This window comes from Hypanus sabinus, chromosome 4, assembly GCF_030144855.1.
Source record: "Hypanus sabinus isolate sHypSab1 chromosome 4, sHypSab1.hap1, whole genome shotgun sequence".
NCBI lineage: Eukaryota > Metazoa > Chordata > Chondrichthyes > Myliobatiformes > Dasyatidae > Hypanus > Hypanus sabinus.
Window position 1 is genome coordinate 146,952,818 of NC_082709.1, and position 17,714 is coordinate 146,970,531.

Below are 17,714 nucleotides of genomic sequence, written 5' to 3' on the forward strand. Positions count from 1 at the left end.
TAAACTAGCCACTGCAAAGTGTCCCTAATGTGTAGATGACGGATAGAATGATGGAGAGTGAGGAGGATAAAATGGCATTAGTTCAGTATTACTCTAAATGGAGACTGGATTGGTGTGTAGACCATGGGACAAAGGTCCTGTCTCTCTCTGGCTGTATTTATATTGATGACATTTGTGTTCAAATCTAGAAGATTTGTAATCTGCTGAGAGCTAGATTTGTGGCTGTTGATCCAGAATTATATAAGAAATTCAGACACAACCTCCAGAAGGCCATTGTGACTGTAACGAGGGACTTACGGACTAAACTGAAATCACAGATGGACGCTCGACAGCTGCACCAGAATTTGCACAATGCAGCTTCCTATAAGGCGAGATCAGGTGGCAGAAGTGGCAACAGCCATCAGCCCTGGTTGAGCTCAATGCCTTTTATGCAAGCCTTGATGGGGGGCAAGGACACACCCACATCTCCAGTGACACTATATTTTCAATCTCTGAGGCTGACCTCCAGCCATCCTTCAAGGAGGCAAATCCACAAAAGGTGTCCAGTACAGTTGCCATTTATGGATATATTCAACATTTCACTTCTGCGATCTGACCTTCCCACCAACTCCAAAACAGCATCCATTGTACAGGTTGCCAAAATGAGCATGGTGATCTGCCTCAATGACATCCATCCCGTGGCACTTAAATTATTTGCAATGAAGCCCTTTGAGAGCTTGGTTATAAAACAAATCAACTCCTGCCTCAGAGATGACCCGGATTTGCCCCAATTTGCCTAGCGTCGCAACAGGTCAACAGCTTATGTGATTTGTATGGCTCTTCTCTCTGCCCAGGATCATCTGGACAACAAGAACTCAAATGCCAGGTCAAGTGCAGATCGAATCCCTGTTGAAAGCATCCTGATTGGCTGCAACGTGGTTTGGTAAGTCAATTGGAATATGAAGGGAAGTAAGGAGGAGCAGAGAGTAGAGTACTCTACCCAGTACATCACAGGCATACGCTTCCCCATCACTGGTAGTACCTACAGGAAGTTCTGCCCCAAGGAGGCAACACTCATCATCAAAGATCCCCACCATCCACATGATGCCATTTTTCACCGCTACCATTGAGCAGGAGATATAGAAGCCTGAAGTCCCACGCTAACTGGTTCAAGAACAGCCACTTCCCTTCAACCAGTTGGTTCTTGAACCTACCGGCGAAACCATAATCATTATAGTTTAGGGACTTTAACCACGTAGCACTAAGATAGCGTTTTTTATTCTGATGTTGCTTTCTTGTATGAAATAGGGTGTAATTTATGTTTTTCTCATGAACACGCTTAACATAATGTGAGGTGGCTGTGATGCTGCTACAGTAAGCTTTCATTCCATCTGTGCATATAGGTATTTGTAAACATGACAACTAACTCGATTTTGACTTTAAGGTTATTGCAAAAAAAGTCTAAAATAAAGGACTCATAAAAAAGTAGCACTGTGAAATTATTTTGTTGTATTTTATTTTAGAAGAGAGATGATACTCCTAACTTGAATATAACAATCCAGACCAAGATGGGAAAGAAGCAGCTAAGTTGTACAAACAATTTTTTTTAGGATTGTCTTATGATCTATTTCTGTATATCCATGCACAGCATCAAAGTCCAATTCTTTAAACAGAGACAATTTAATCTTTATTGGGTTTATATTTGTTACTTGTTAGTTTCTCATGTTTCATTTTTGTGGGCCTGGACTGGATAGGATAAGATTGCTCTTTATGTTATTGCCACATTGGTGGACAGATCTGAATCACAGCTTCATGTTCCATGCCATTAGCAGCTCAAGTATTTCAGCAATAATGAGGCTATAGATTTAGATTTTGTGTTGATTTTAGAAATTCAGAAACAAGCCCCTTACTATCAGGTTTGAAGGTTAAGGTTAAGTATTTATGTGATGCTCACCCCTTAGCACCCTGAAGTTAGTGGTATGAAATGTAAATACCCTGGAAAAGATTTCAGCTATTGGCTAGCCATTTTTGTGTGATGAATGAGTTGCCATTAAAACAAATGTGGCTGAACACCCAGTGTTAGTTTGATGCAATTTTAAAGTAAGTGGATCCCAGACATCCAAATAAAGTGGCGGCTGTCTAGATAAGCAAACTGTGATCTCAAGTCCATCGGCTCAATTTCTATTCCATTTTGACATCCCCAAAAAGCACTAGCTTGTTTGTATTCTACTCTTGTGTCATTAGAGGCTATTTGGTACGTTCTTCCTCTTAGCCCATGACCCTGGTTTTGACAACACCAGTTTCTGTCTGGCTTGTCTCCTCTCATTCTCCATCCTCCTCCTAGCACCCCATCATGCCATTGGTGCTTAGGGCAGCAATGAAGGTCCTCCATCTCTGACGGTGTTCATCATGCCAGTAGCTTCCTCTCGCTTTTCACTACTGTCAGCCATGCAAATCCTGGATGGAGACTCAGGAATACCATCACACTCAGGTGTAGAAGGATTCTTCATCAGTGTTTCCATGGCAATTTTGTTTTACTAATCAAGGTTGTTAGCCCTGAGCTGAACCCCCAAACCTGGAGGACCAGTGGACCACTCTTAGTCTTGCTTCTACCCTTAGACCTGTTTGGCATGGGTGACCCCACCAAGAGCCAATGCACAAAGCCCTGACTCCAGCCAAAATAGCTCTCCAGATCATTGAGGCACACAAGCCTCCAAATCATGACAGTCTGTGGTCCTCTTGGAGGCCCTTCTCCATCAGAGACCTGCTAATTTCCTCATCCTTCTGAAACCTCCTCTGGTGTCATAAAAAACAATCTGATGGAATCCATCCAACCAGCTAAATCAACATCATCACTGACTATTTAATCTGCCTCACTTTTGAAATCATTCACAAACCTTCCCATCCTGGACCAAGTGAAATCATCTTCAGGTTTGTGAAAGAGCTAATGTCATTGGAATTGTTTAGAAGATATTCAAAATAAGAGAAAATTTATTTATTTCAATAATGAAGTGATTTATTTTCCCAGGAACAACATTGTCAAAAAGAGGAGTAAACATTGGATTAGAAACATCATAATTCGGCAATAAAAGGACCAATACATCAATAGGGAAACAGAATTAATCTGATGAGAAATGTACAAGCTGACTGATGTTCCATTAAAATGTAAAAATTAAAAGATTAGGAAGTGCTAACAAGATTTCCTTGTGGACTGATTCAGGAGAAATGGCATCTGGGAGAAAGGAAGTGGCAGAGAAATTAAATAATACTTTATGCCTATCTTCATGGGAAGAAAAGTTCAAATTAAGTTTATCATCAAAGTACATATATGTCACCATATACTACCCTGAGATTCGTTTTCTTGTGGACATACTCAGTAAATCCAAGAACCATAACAGAATCAATGAAAGACTGCATCCAACAGGGTGGACGCACAGCCAATATGCAAAAGACAACAAACTGTGCAAATACAAAATAAAAAAGAAATAATAATAATAAGTAACTAAACAATAAACAACTAAGAACATGAGAAGAAGACTCCTTGAAAGTGAGCCCATAAGTTGTCCTTCCATTCCTGTACCTTCTTCCTGATCACAGCTGTGAGAAAGAGCATGGTCTGGATGGTAAGGGTTGTTGCTGATAGATGTTGTTTTGCTGTGACAGCCCTCTGAGTAGATGTGCTCAACAATGTGGAGGGCTTTACCCCTGATGGACTGGGCCATATCCACTACCATTTTGTAGGATTTTCCATTCAAGGGCATTGGTGTTTCCATACCAGGCTATGATGCAGCCAGTCAATATGCTCTCCACCACACATCTACAGAATTTTGTCAAAATTGTAGATGTCATGCTGGATCTTCACAAACTTCGAAGGAAGCAGAGGTGCAACCATGCTTTCTTTGTAATTGCACTTACAATCTGGGCCCAGGACAGAAAAAGCACTTAAACTCCTGGAAATTGTACTGAACAATCTGGGACTGAATGAGAATTTTAAATAAATTAGTATTAGTAAAAAGAATAGTCTCCTGCATTGGATGCCAATACATCTCCTGGACCTAATGATCTGTATTGGAGGGTTTTGAAATTGGTGGCAATGGAAATAGTAAAAGCACTGTTTATCATCTTCAAAATCCCATTGTTCTAGAACTGATTCCCAGGCAGCAAATCTAATTGAAACATTGGAAGCACAAAATTGTTATGGTAGGATGAGTGTAAAAATGGGTGTTTGATAGTTAACATGAACTTCACAGGCCAAAAGATGCAGGCTGCACCTGATGCAATCTCACCTATGTTCTAACATTTTGTGACCCCATGATGTCTCTATCCTGCAACATTTTGTAATCTCACTCCATTCAAGCATCAAGTTCCCTTTTCATTCTTCCTTCCACAGTGATACTCCATTATATTTCTCCACATGATACTCCATCTGCCAAATTACCCATATACTTAACCTATCTATATCCCCTTGCAAGCTCTTTGTGTTCTCCTCGTATCTTATTAATCAAATATGTTTTTACCACCAGCAGATTTGGCTATTCTGTCCTTTCATCTAAGGCATGAATTTGAATTTTAAATATTTGGGGCCTGAGTAGAGTCCCTTTTACACCTCTAGTTACAGAGTGCCAATCCCCTATTCATGCCTAAATCTTACTCCAATATAACTTGTCTTGTGCAATAACCTTTCATAACTTTTAGTAACTTTATCTAATGCCTTCCAGAAATCCAAATTCGCTATATCTGTTGGGTTAAACCACACTGTGTGTCTATCTTTAAAGACATCTAGAAAACATCTCCAATCACAGTTTCTCCCATCTTGTTCCACAAGCACAACCACTTGGTTAGATTGGTCGAATCGGGGGCGGGGGGGATATCCTATTCTTGAAACCTAGAGCATGTCTGCTAAGCCCATTGCTATGAGATATCCATCTCCCTTCCATTCCCTCCTTGTTTCCCTGTAAACATTTGTGTTAAACATTTAAAGCTGTTTCACGATTAATAAGCAATTACAAAGGCAGAGAAGAAAAGGTGGAGAGTGGAAAGAGCATAATCAAAAGGCAAGGAATTGATAGAATAGAGAGCACGAAAGATTAAATAGCAGGCTTGTCTCTGTAAGGCTGCTTGACTTCAGAACAGTTCCACCTTTATTTGTTAATGAGACGTTGAGCATTCACAGTATGTAGCTTTTGTTTTAGTAATCTGTACCAGTACAAATTTCTATCTGCTAACAGGAGTGAGGGATATGTGGAAGTATCTACGACAGTATCACTTACAACGTACATGATCCGAGTAAGCTAGACATGGAGAGCAGCTGTTGAACCTCTTCCACTTGTATTATTGGCTCTTGTCAAGAACTTGCATAATCTTGTACCCATTTTATTATTTATTATACATGTGTATATACTTAAACTGCAAATACAACTGATGCCCTTCAAATACTCAAATATTTAAAGGTTTTCATGGATAAATAATTGTAACTCATCTGGTCTCACTGCAGTTACTGATTCAGAGGAGGAATTCTAACATTACCCATGCTGGCAGACAGTTAACTTGGTGTGAGCAATATATATACATATATACACCATCACTTCTTATTATTTCTGAGAAGGTGTTAACGAAACTTGTTGTAGACAGTGGGATTATTCCTTAAATGCATAAACAAGGCATGAAGAAGTCATTTGATGCAGATTGGAATTTTAACTGATGGCCAGCAAAAGCCCAGGATGGGCCAAGAAGAACAAATGTGTTTCTACATGTCTCACATAGTCTTTCTTGTTCCAGTCTCCTGTCTATAAGCATTTGTCTGGAGTCAAATGGATAGTACCTAAGGTTTAAGTATCCAGACTGCAGAATATAAAGGTAAACTATTATTGTTAAGAGAGAATTCAAATGGAAGGAGCAAAAGGTGCTGCAAGCAAAATTCACAGGCCTATAATACTGCTCTATATTGTGTTATCTGAGGAAATCAGCTTGCCTAGGATTCTAGGGTAAAGTTGTCTATTTAGCATGACACAGTATTTATGAGAAGTCAAGGAGGGAGTGGAAGGCAGCTAAAGTTCCAGCTGGATAACCCATAACAATGGGTTACTCAGATGTTCTGCAAATATTAAGTCATCATATTCTGTTCTAAATGTTCCTATACCTGGCCAGGGGCACTGTAGGCAAGGCATTCAACTAAATTCTGTTTCTGTGAAACCACAAATTGCTGATAAGCCTAATATTAGGTGATCCTCAATGCACTAGTCTTTGAGGCATAAACCCAAATCAGCTGCTTATATCAAGACCAAAGCTTCAGTAATACAAAATTATTTCAAGAGATAGTGTCATCATACACCTCAAAGAATCGCATTCTTTGCCTTATTCAAAACAACTAATTGGCTATTAGTCTACATCCAATAGATTAATCAGAAACAGTCACTGCATTAAAAAAAATCTCTTATCTAATCCAACACTCTCTACAGTTCACTTAGATCACAATTCCATACCCACGATAGTCTTATTTATTACTTTTAATTATTGTTAAGTCAAATAATATATTAACAAAAGAAGTAAAACAATGCTGTGTGCTCAGTCCACTGCTGTTCACTCTGCTGACCCACGACTGTGCTGCAACACACAGCTCGAACCACATCATCAAGTTCGCCGATGACACGACCGTGGTGGGTCTCATCAGCAAGAACGACGAGTCAGCTTACAGAGAGGAGGTGCAGCGGCTAACGGCCTGGTGCAGAGCCAACAACCTGTCTCTGAATGTGAACAGAACAAAAAAGATGGTTGTTGACTTCAGGAGGGCGCAGAGCAACCACTCCCCACTGAACATCGACGGCTCCTCGGTAGGGATCGTAAAGAGCACCAAATTTCTTGGTGTTCACCTGGTGGAGAATTTCACCTGGTCCCTCAACACCAGCTCCATAGCAAAGAAAGCCCAGCAGCATCTCTATTTTCTGTGAAGGCTGAGGAAAGACCATCTCCCACTGCTCCCCCATCCTCACCACATTCTACAGGGGTTGTATTGAGAGTATCCAGAGCAGCTGTATCACTGCCTGGTTCAGAAATTGCACCATCTTGGATCGCAAGACCCTGCAACAGATAGTGAGTTCAGCTGAGAAGATCATCAGGGTCTCTCTTCCCACTTTTATGAACACTTACACTACACGCTGCATCTGCAAAGCAAACAGCATTATGAAGGACCACATGCACTCCTCATACAAACTCTTATCCCTCCTGCCATCTGGGAAAAGGCACCGAAGGAGGATAATGGATAATGAAGTATGTTTTTAAAGCCTGCAGAGAGATTTAGGCCAGTTAGAAGAGTGGGCTGAATGATGGCAGATGGAGTTTAATGCTGATAAGTGTCAGGTGCTACATTTTGGTAGGAATAATCCAAATAGGACATACATCGTAAATGATAGGGCATTGAAGAATGCAGTAGAACAGAGTGATCTAGGAATAATGGTGCATAGTTCCCTAAAGGCCGAATCTCATGTGGATAGGGTGGTGAAGAAAGCTTTTGGTATGCTGGCCTTTATAAATCAGAGCATTGAGTATAGGAGTTGGGATGTAATGTTAAAATTGTACAAGGCATTGGTAAGGTCGAATCTGGAGTATTCTGTGTAGTTCTGGTCACTGAATTATAGGAAAGTTATCAACAAAATAGAGAGAGTACAGAGGATATTTACTAGAATGTTACCTGGGTTTCAGCACCTAAGTTACAGGGAATGGCTGAACAAGTTAGGTCTTTATTCTTTGGAGCATAGAAGGTTGAGGGGGGACTTAAAATAACGAGGGGGATAGATCGAGTTGACGTGGATAGGCTTTTTCCATTGAGAGTAAGGGAGATTCAAACAAGAGGACATGATTTGAGAGTTGGGGACAAAAGTTTAAGGGTAACACAAGAAGGAATTTCTTTACTCAGAGAGTGGTAGCTGTGTGGAATGAGCTACCAGTAGAAGTGGTAGAGGCAGGTTCGGTATTGTCATTTAAAGTAAAATTGGATAGGTATATGGACAGGAAAGGAATGGAGGGTTATGAGCTGAGTGTGGGCCAGTGGGACTAGGTGACTGTAAGCGTCAGCACGGACTAGAAGGGCCGAGATGGCCTGTTTCCATGCTGTAATTGTTAAATAGTTATAAGGTTATATGGAAGCATTTGGGCTCTCACAACCAGACTATGTAACAGTTTCTTCACCCAAGCTATCAGAGTACCTGGAGCCTGGACTGACACTTTACTGCCCTATTGTCCTGTTTATTATTTATTGTAATGCCTGCACTGTTTTGTGCACTTTATGCAGTCCAGTGTAGGTCTGTAGTCCAGTGTAGTTTTTTTTTGGTGTTTTTTTTAATGTAGTTCAGTCTAGTTTTTGTTCTGTGTCATGTAACACCATGGTCCTGAAAAAATGTTGTCTCATTTTTACTGTGTATTGTACCAGCAGTTATGGTCAAAATGACAATAAAAAATGACTTGACTTGAATATAAAAAGTCAAACTGCCCTTAATTTAACTGGGGTGTCAGAAATTGCAGAGTTCAAAGATATGCAATTTATGTGACTATCCATTCTGTTAATATTAAATCTCATTTAATAATTGTATTTCTGTCATAAATTTTCAGTCAAGTTGATTCACTTTTCCTTTCATAAAGAACAGTAAGTTTTCTGAAAAGAAGCAAAACTGCATACATTCTTAATCTGCATAAAATGTCAAAAGGAACATGAACAAATGTATATGTCAGAACACAATAAAATGTATATGCTTTCTCTTCTGACCACCAAAAATACACATATTTCTTCTTATAGTTTGTCATCAGCATTCATTGTAGCCAGTGCCATTTCTGTCCAGTGACTAATCTAGATATTATTTTACAAATTTTATAGAAATATTGATATGCCTCCTACATTAGAGTGTTTTAATAATAACTATGGGTTTGAGCTGTGCTTTTCTTGGAGCCCTCTCTTTGTGCAAGTATATCAGATGTAAATTGAAACTGCAATGAACGGAGAAATTTGGGTATTGATATCTGCTCACTATCATAGGAACAGCTAAAACTTCATTGTTATCCTTTCAGTTAAGAAGCTAAAGGTGTGTTGTCAATCAAAAACATATAATGTTCCTAATGGAAGTCATTGATCTGAAATATTAATTCAGTTTCACTCTCTACCAATGCCTCCTGACCTGCTGAGCATACCAAGGACTTTCTGTGTTTATTTAAGAAGAAGATTAGCTGATGATTATCATTTCCCTTGTTAAGGAAACTTCTAATGGACAAATTGGCTGCTATGTTACCAACATTACAACAGAGAATATTTCATTGATCATGCTGTGATCTGGAACAACCTAACAACGTTAATGGAGTTCTTTCCTGATGTCTCTCTTCTCTCGTTTTCTCTGGTACTAGCAACTGAAGTACTGTGGTGGCAGCTGCCTAGGCTTGTTTTCTACACAACACATCTGCAGCGAGGCTGGATGTAAAGGATGTTCACTCATCCTAAGAGACATTTTCTATTATGCATTCTAATCCTGCAGTTCTGTCCGTTTCCAGAATCTGGATGTATGGAAATAACAGATTACTCAGATCCATGTCAGTGCATGACTTCCAATGGACCAATTGTCCGGATCGTGTTTTATCTATTCTGTTTCATAACTCTGTACCATTTTTCTTCATCCGCCAATGTAATTTAAACTTGAATGCAGATACAATTTCTGTTTGATCTGCTAGCCCTGATAATACATTTCATGAAGCAATAGCATTGTTGTAATCCATTGAGCTCACAATGGCTTTCTTTAAGGGGAATGCAGTCAGTCCCAATCTCCTGGTCTTTCTCATGCCCTACAACATTTTATTCTTCAGATATATATCAGATTTCTTCTTCAAAATTATAATTGAATCTGCTTCCACCGCCTCTGCAAGCAGTGTAATCCAGATTATCACTACGTTTTGTGTAAAATTGTATCTTTTCCCCACTCACCTTAAACATGGGCCCTCTAGTTCTCTATCCTACTACAATGAATATTATTTCTCTTTACTCTCTTTATCTAAGCCCTTTGCACTTTGAAAATGACTTTTCTGCCATCTCTGTTTTGGGAGAACAACTTCACCTTGTCCAATCTTGCTACAAAACTGGAATTCTACATCCACTGAAGTAAGCTTTCTTCTGCACCTTGTCTAGGATCATCATGTTCCTGAATATAATATGATGATCAGAACTATGTAATTACCAGATTTGGAGCCAAACCACTGCTTTAACTGTTTCAGTGTAACATCTTTGTGTCATGGTCCCTTCTGGCATTGCCCACCTGGCTATTTTCCTCAGGAATTGGGCCTTAATCACCTTGTTTAGTTTCCAATCATTCCCAGGTTTCACTAACTACAAACACCTGCTTTCCATCAGCAAATGCAGTATAAAAACCCTGTGAGCACAACAAGAAGCTGCCAATTTGTTGGTTGACTTGTGTATGAGTAATATCATTCCATGGTTCTTAGGACTATTGGGTCTAGTATTGTTCCTGAATTCTCTACTAAAACCCAGACTCTGGGTAAAGACTCCCTTGACACCAATTCCACGCTCACCATGACTGTAACTTAGCCCCCGTACCCTTGTTCAGCACTTGGGTTCGTTCCACTGCTGTGTCCTTGTAACACTTTGCCTCTATAAGGCCAGTAATGCATATTTTAACCAGTTTCTTATATATAAATACTGTATAATTTGGGGAGTAATATTGGGTTGGTAGCTTGGAAATTTTCTCTCCAGTTATAAGGCCATGGAAACTGCTCATCAGGAGAGCGCTAGGGGCTTTTAAGCCACTGTTGTTCTTCAGAAATGTAGGTGGTGTTTTGTTCTGGAAATACAGCAATTAATTTATGCATGCCCAGTCCAAAAAATAATGAATGAAATAACAAGTAGAACATCTTTTGCTCCATAACGATGATTTTTGGGGTGAAACATTGACTGGGGCTTTAGCTCTTCTCTAAGCAAAATATTTCATGTCCACCTGAAATGTCAGGTTTACCCAAAGGTTTAAACGTAATCCAAAAGGCAATACCTTAGATCTTGCAGCATGAATCTTTCCTATTGAACTGATTTTGTCCTTGACGCTCTGGACTGGGTCTAGATATATAGCTTTCTGTCTTAGAGGTGAGCTGAGTTAGGTTGACTTCCAAATAAAACTTCATCTTGGAGATGAAGCACAAAAGATTCTACAAATGTTGGAAATCTTGAGCAACATAGACAAAATGCTGGAATAACTCAGACAGTATCAATGCAGGGAATAAACAATTGATGTTTTGGGCCAAGACTCTTCATCAGGATGGCAAAGGATGGGAGCAGAAGCCAGAATAAGGGAATGGGGAAGGAGTACAATCTGCCAGGTAGTAGGTGAGACTGGGAGAGGGGGAAGGTGAGTGAGTGGAGGAGGGGGGATGAAGTAAGAAGCTGGGAGGGGGATAGGTGGAGGCAGTAAAGTGCTGAAGAAGAAGGAATCTAATAGAAGAGGACACTGGACCATGGAAGAAAGAGAAGAGGGAGAGGAATCAGAGAGAAGTGATGAGCAGCTGAGGAGACGAGAAGGGGTGAGGAGGTAACCAGAATGGGAATGTTAAAAGAGAGGAGGGAGAGGGGGAGAAGTTACCTGAAATTAGAGAAATCGATGTTCATGCCATCAGGTTGGGAGCTACACAGATGGACTATGAAGTGCTACTCCGCCAAACTGAGTTTGGTTTCTTCTTGGCAGGAGGAGGCCATGGACGGAATGGGAAGCCGAATTGAGATAGGTATTTGCTGGGAGATCCTACCTTTTGCAGCTTTTAGGAGATGCTAGCTATGCCTTTTCATATGAACCAGCAAAAGAAATAAGATGGACAGAGGTCTTAACAATCTGAATTGTACAATGTCTTGAAAACCCTTTGTTAATTCTCTATTCCTTAAGGCTCTTGTTGCTAACTTACTGCTTCAATATATTTGCTACTTGTAAGAACATTGTTTCCTGTAAATGATTTTTGTGGATTTATTATGCTTAAGATACTCTTGAAGAGTGACATAGTCTCCAGATGATTACATATCACAGGGGCATATAATTAAGTAAACTTTTGAAACTTATTGATCGATGTTTCATTATCACTTGTAAACGTTATTTTCACAATCTATTGTGTAATATGTAAATAATTATTTCAATATTTTAAATTACAATAAAACATACTTACCTGTTTGAAATATGAATATGCTTACTATTCAAATAGGTTCAACTTCTGTAAGTTGTCAATTATTCTACAGCTTATATTAATGTGATGATGAAACATTTTTACTTTTGGAACAGGTTAAATATTAATAGAATTTATTTCTATAATAGCTGCAAACGTCAAAAATAACCATGAGTGTGAAATTCCACAAATTTATGCAACAGGGAAGGACTGTGAAGGATTTTATATAAAGTTTTCAAAAGGTGTTTTCTATTTACCTCACTGGAACTATCTTATAAAAAAGATTACCAGATGTTGGAGATTCACAATATGGCCCATTAATGCTGCAGCTTTAGCGAATAATAGCACATTTATGCAATGGAAGCCACAAAGTGATTAGTACAACAGTCTTATTCTTTGTTGAACTAATTCAAAGGCAGTTAAGCAGTGATCACCAGCTATTTTATGGGATTCAACCATGCTTTGAATGTCTACTGCCGCTGACAAAGCCAAAAGCATTGCATGCAGAAGGCAAATCGTGAATGCAATTTTCATTTTGATATTCACTTTGAGTTCTCACAGGAAGAAGAAAAACATACATAGATATAGTTTTAAGTCAAAATCTTCAATCTATTTCAATAAAATCACACATATTTTGTGAGATAGGGCAGACTTTTTGAAAGAAGTTGTATTTGACTTTCTGATGAAAATCCTGATAAAATCTACAAGAAAGGTAATCAGCAAGGTCACAGTATGGCCAAGTCTGAAATTTGAAAGACAGATGGTTGTTAGGTAGAGAATTAAATCTATTTGCCTTTGAATTTTTTCTGAAGACCACCTAGGTTTCAGCCCAAATACGTCACACACTCTGTTCAGCTGGACACTGCGCAGATGCACAGTTATTGACTTCCTAGTCAAATTTTCCACTTCCAGCTTAGTCAGAGCCAGAGAAGCTGTGTGTGCATGTTCGCACGAACTTACATGGTAGTCAGAGGGTTAGGGTGTGGGGAGGGGTCGGGGGGTGGGGGTGGTTGAGTAGAAGTGATGCTAAGCCTCAGTGGGCCAGATCACCTTGACAACAGGCGACAGTTTCAAGGAGGGCTACCAGCTAGCTGGAGCATACACATCAGCGTGTGTTGGATTCTCACACATGCAGAAGTAAACAACGCACTGGACGTCCGATTAAAGTCAAGGATATTCCCTCATTTACCTTGCCAAGGAGAAAGATGTTCCTAGTATACATAGTTGGCATATCTAGCATAGACCCATACAAGTCGTTAGCTTAACTGTCATTAAAAAGTTATGTTTAGCTGATAGTTTTTTTAGTTCCTGGTATAGTTGCATTTTTAATGAATAAACCACTTAAAAAGTGTGTTTAATAGAAGGAGAGGGGGTGAGAGAGAGAGAGAACAAAAGAAAGCAGGTAGCTACAGCTCAGTTATTTGTCTAAATACCACTTACCTTGGGGTTCAGAAATGTACTTCATGGAATAATATCTGCCATTCTCATCTGAGCTGCCTTAAATGTGATTCTAAACCCAACATTGTAGTTGCCTCTTCATGCAGAGGTAGAATGGGAAACTAAGGCTTTGATGAGGAGAGGCTGACACTAGGTTAATATTTCTGTCAAGTTTCTCTTTCTGTCCTTATTAGTGCCTAGCTGGAATGGTGAGAATGGATCCTGGGTCAGTAGTGTGCTCCTCATGCTAGAGGTGGGAGATCTGGGAGACGTCCAGTCTCCCTGATTGCTACATATGCCTGCGAGAAATGCATCTGGGTGCAGCTCCTTACATGTTGGGGAACTGGCACCGGAGCTGGATGACCTACAGCTCATTTGGGAGAATGAGGAGATGATAGCTCAGGGCTAAGTTGCAGGAGGCGGGTAGTTGGTGACCATCAGGAGAGGGAAAGAGAACAGGCATAAGGTGCAGAGTGCCTGTGCTTGCTTCCCTCAGTGTCCTGCTTTGGATACCGACGTAGTGGGGTGGGGGGGGGGGGGACCTACCAGCAGAAAGTTGCAATGACCAGGTCTCTGGCACTGAGCAGGATGAGTGGCTCAGAAGGGGAGAGCTGTGGTGACAATGGATTCAACAGTCCATTGAACAGACAGGAGATTCTGTGGACATGAAAGAAACACCCAGCTGGTATGTTGTCTCCCAGGTGCCAGGGTCAAGGATGTCTCTGATTGAGTTCACAGCATTCTTGGGGGGTAGGGCAATCTGTCAGAACTCATGGTATATGAGGTCCTGAAGAGGTACAGTAGTATAGGGAGCTGAAATACAAAACCTTGAGGGTAGTAATCTCTCAATCGCTGCCTGTGGCACAGGCCAGTGAAGATAAGAATAGGGTGATATAGCAGTTGAAAGTGTAGCTGAAGAGTTGGTGCAGGGGGCAGGGTTTCAGATTTGTGGATCATTGCCATCTCTTCTGGGGAAGATATAGCCTACACAAAAGGGACAGATTACACCTGAACTTGAGGAAGACCAATATCCTTGCGGGTAGGTTTGCTGAGGTTGTTGCTAGGCATTTAGTCTAGTTTGGCAGGGGGGTGGGAACCAGAGTGATAAATCAGAGGATGGAGCAGTGGCTGTACAGGTAGATGCAATGAGGAAGGACAGGCAATAAATAAGGTATAATTATAGTCAGCTGGATGAGTTAAAATATGCTGATTTTAATGCAGGAAATATCAGGAATAAGGGTGGTGAACTTAGCTCCACGTCCTGATCAATACACTACAACTTTGTGGCCATTACAGGCTGTCATAAGGGCAGGAATGGCGTATAACATGATAAAAGACATAAATAGAGTGGACAGCCAGAGACTTTTTCACAGGATGGAATTAGGTTATATGAGGGGCACTTAAAGTGATTAGAGTCAAGCAGACAGGGGATGTCAGAAGAGAGTTTTTACATAGAGATTGATGGGTGTGTGGAACACACTACTAGGGTGGTGTTGGAAGCAGATACACCTGGGACATATAAGGGATTCTTAGATACACAGATGAAAGATAAAAGGGGAGCTATTTGGGAGGAAAGGGTTAGATTCATCTTAAAATAGATTACAAGTCTGGCACAACATCAGAGGCTGAAGGGCCTGTACTGAGCTGTAATATTCTGTACTCCCTCAAATGTCATTCCAGAGTCAAATGGGATGAATAATAAAAGGTGGCATTGCTAGAAAAGCTTCATGCTTGGAATGTATAAATAAACAAATCGCTTTTCCAAGAGGGATTTCAGTTAATTATAAGTGAATGCAGTTATCACTAATTTCCAATTACATGATTATGATTAATCAAAAGCCTTTAACCTTAAGTCTTTGATGTCAGCCATTTACCCTTATCCACTAATCATTGCAAAATTCCCATTGGCTCTGGGCAGAGTTCAACTTGAAAAAAAATGCCTCACTCTAAATTGACCTCGATTGTGCCATATTGTGGCAAGTGGAACTTCTGCCTGATGCTGTCAGATAACATAGTCAGTTCACCTAACTTGGAAATAGAATCAGATTTCCTATGTAAGGACATTGGTGAATGTGTGATTTTAAAAAAGCTGAAAAAGGAATAGCATTATATATAGTGATAGGATTTTCACCAGTACACTATTCAAGCACTACAGGAACATTGTTCCAAATCATCAAGACATTCTGAAGGAATTATTTGCCTTGGCAGGAACGTCAATAACCAGAAGGTACAGATTTAAGATAAAGGCAAAAGAATAAAGGAAGATGTGAAGAATTTTCTTTTCTTTACAAGCCATTATACTGTAATTTAGCAATTGCAAAAGGAGTTTGGAAGCAAGTGAAGAGCACCTGTAAATACAAGGAAAAGTGGAATAATCAGAACTCCAAGTAAAAACAGGGGCTAGAAATAATTGGATATTTTTCATGTTACTGGCACAGATACAATTGAACAAAGAATTGATTGTATCTTTGCTATAAACTTTGAGATAATTTCATGAATACTGGCCTCAGGCAACTAAAATCATATTTAGATGAAACATTTCATATGTTTAATAGTCCTGACAAATACCAAATGCAATTAGTGTTCTGTTCAGAATGCTACATGCATATTCACAACTTCTTGAAACTCCAAATCCTTGTCAGGGTGACTAACCAATTAAGGTCATCTCAGATCTTGTTTTGGAAACTATAGTAACCATGCGAGGTGATTTTCTATGTAAAGGACTGGTAAAGAAGGTTTGATTCAACCTTCTTATAACCAGAGGAATAGGTCTCATTTTTCAGGGCCTACCGTTCTTACTCACGGCCCTAAATAGCTGAAGACCACTCAAATAATCTGAGGTTAAAAATAAACCAAGAATACATTGTCTGTGTGAATACCCAACGTGCCCACACAGCATCTACAGACCTTCCAGCAGTTGCAAGGTCTTTTATCCCCCTCTGACAGCACATTTCTTCAGCCATTTTCTGTAAGACCTTCCTTTAAATTAAAGAAAACCGTTGTGCCACAATGCACAGTTTTGGGAGGCTCAGAGCAATTAGGGAGGTGCCAGACTTTTTTTTGCTTGATGGTAGATTAGCAAATGCTAGTTCAATTCAGCTTTTAAATTTGCATGCAACTCCAGGAGATGCCTGAGGGGATAAATGGACTCTTTTAATTGTATTCCCTTATTTTTACAATGTTCGGTATGCACTAATTCATTGTTAATATAAACATTGCCATTACCCACCTATTTTGTCTTCAGCGGGGATGGTCTGTTTTTCAGATGACTGCCTCCTAGTCATATGATTCCCATTCATTTCTCATGGGAAATGTAATAGTTAGAAATAATGTGTGTGTGTGTGTGTGTGTGCGTGCGCTCACACCTTCTAATTCGAATAAATACTGATTTGTATTTTCTTAAAAAGTCTTCTTCCCAATGGGTCTGGAACCATCATTAAAAGATATGAATCATGACACAAATGGATTGAGAATTTTCAGGATCCTAACCCTGAGAAGTATTTGGGGTGTCTCTTTCCTTCCCATCAAACGGTAAGTGCTAAGAGCATGTTTCATTTTGGGAGCCTTAGCACCCCTACTTTATGTTTCAGAGTTGTTGTTCAGAATTGGTTTGCTGCTCCATGATAAAATTTCATCCATATAGTATATCGATATTCTCAATTTAACCTTTTTAACAGCAAAACTGGGAGAAAATATTAACCTACAAAATGCCAGAAGTTTTCTGTGGAGCAACTTGGACATGAGCTTGAAAAAAAATCACCACAGTCTGAAAGTAAAACAAACCTGCAGGATCTGGGAATCTAAAATTAAACAGAAAATGTTGGAATTACTCAGCAGGCGTGAAAAGAGAAACCGAGTTAATGTTTCAGGTTGAGGACGCTTCATAAAAAATCAACCATCCAACCTAGAATATTAACTCTGTTTACCTTTCCATTGATGCTGCCTCACCTGCTAAATATTTCCAGAATTTTCTGCTATTATCAACATAGACAGTACTTGTTTCCATGAAACTGTGATTGGAGAAGAGTTTTATAAACATTAGAAAGTCTGCATATGCAGAAAACTCAGAGCAACACGTACAAAATGCTGGAGGAACTCAGCAGATCAGGCGG

At 39.8% G+C, this 17,714-nt stretch overlaps 1 long non-coding RNA gene across 1 annotated transcript in view; it reads right to left on the reverse strand.

Moving 5' to 3' along the window:
- The window catches only part of LOC132393280 (uncharacterized), a 96,484-nt gene extending 79,925 nt beyond the window's left edge, over positions 1-16,559 (reverse strand). Inside the window, exon 1 of the long non-coding RNA XR_009511817.1 lies at positions 16,510-16,559. This is a non-coding gene — a long non-coding RNA (uncharacterized LOC132393280). The remainder of the gene's footprint in view (positions 1-16,509) is intronic.
- Between the last annotated feature and the right edge of the window lie 1,155 nt (positions 16,560-17,714).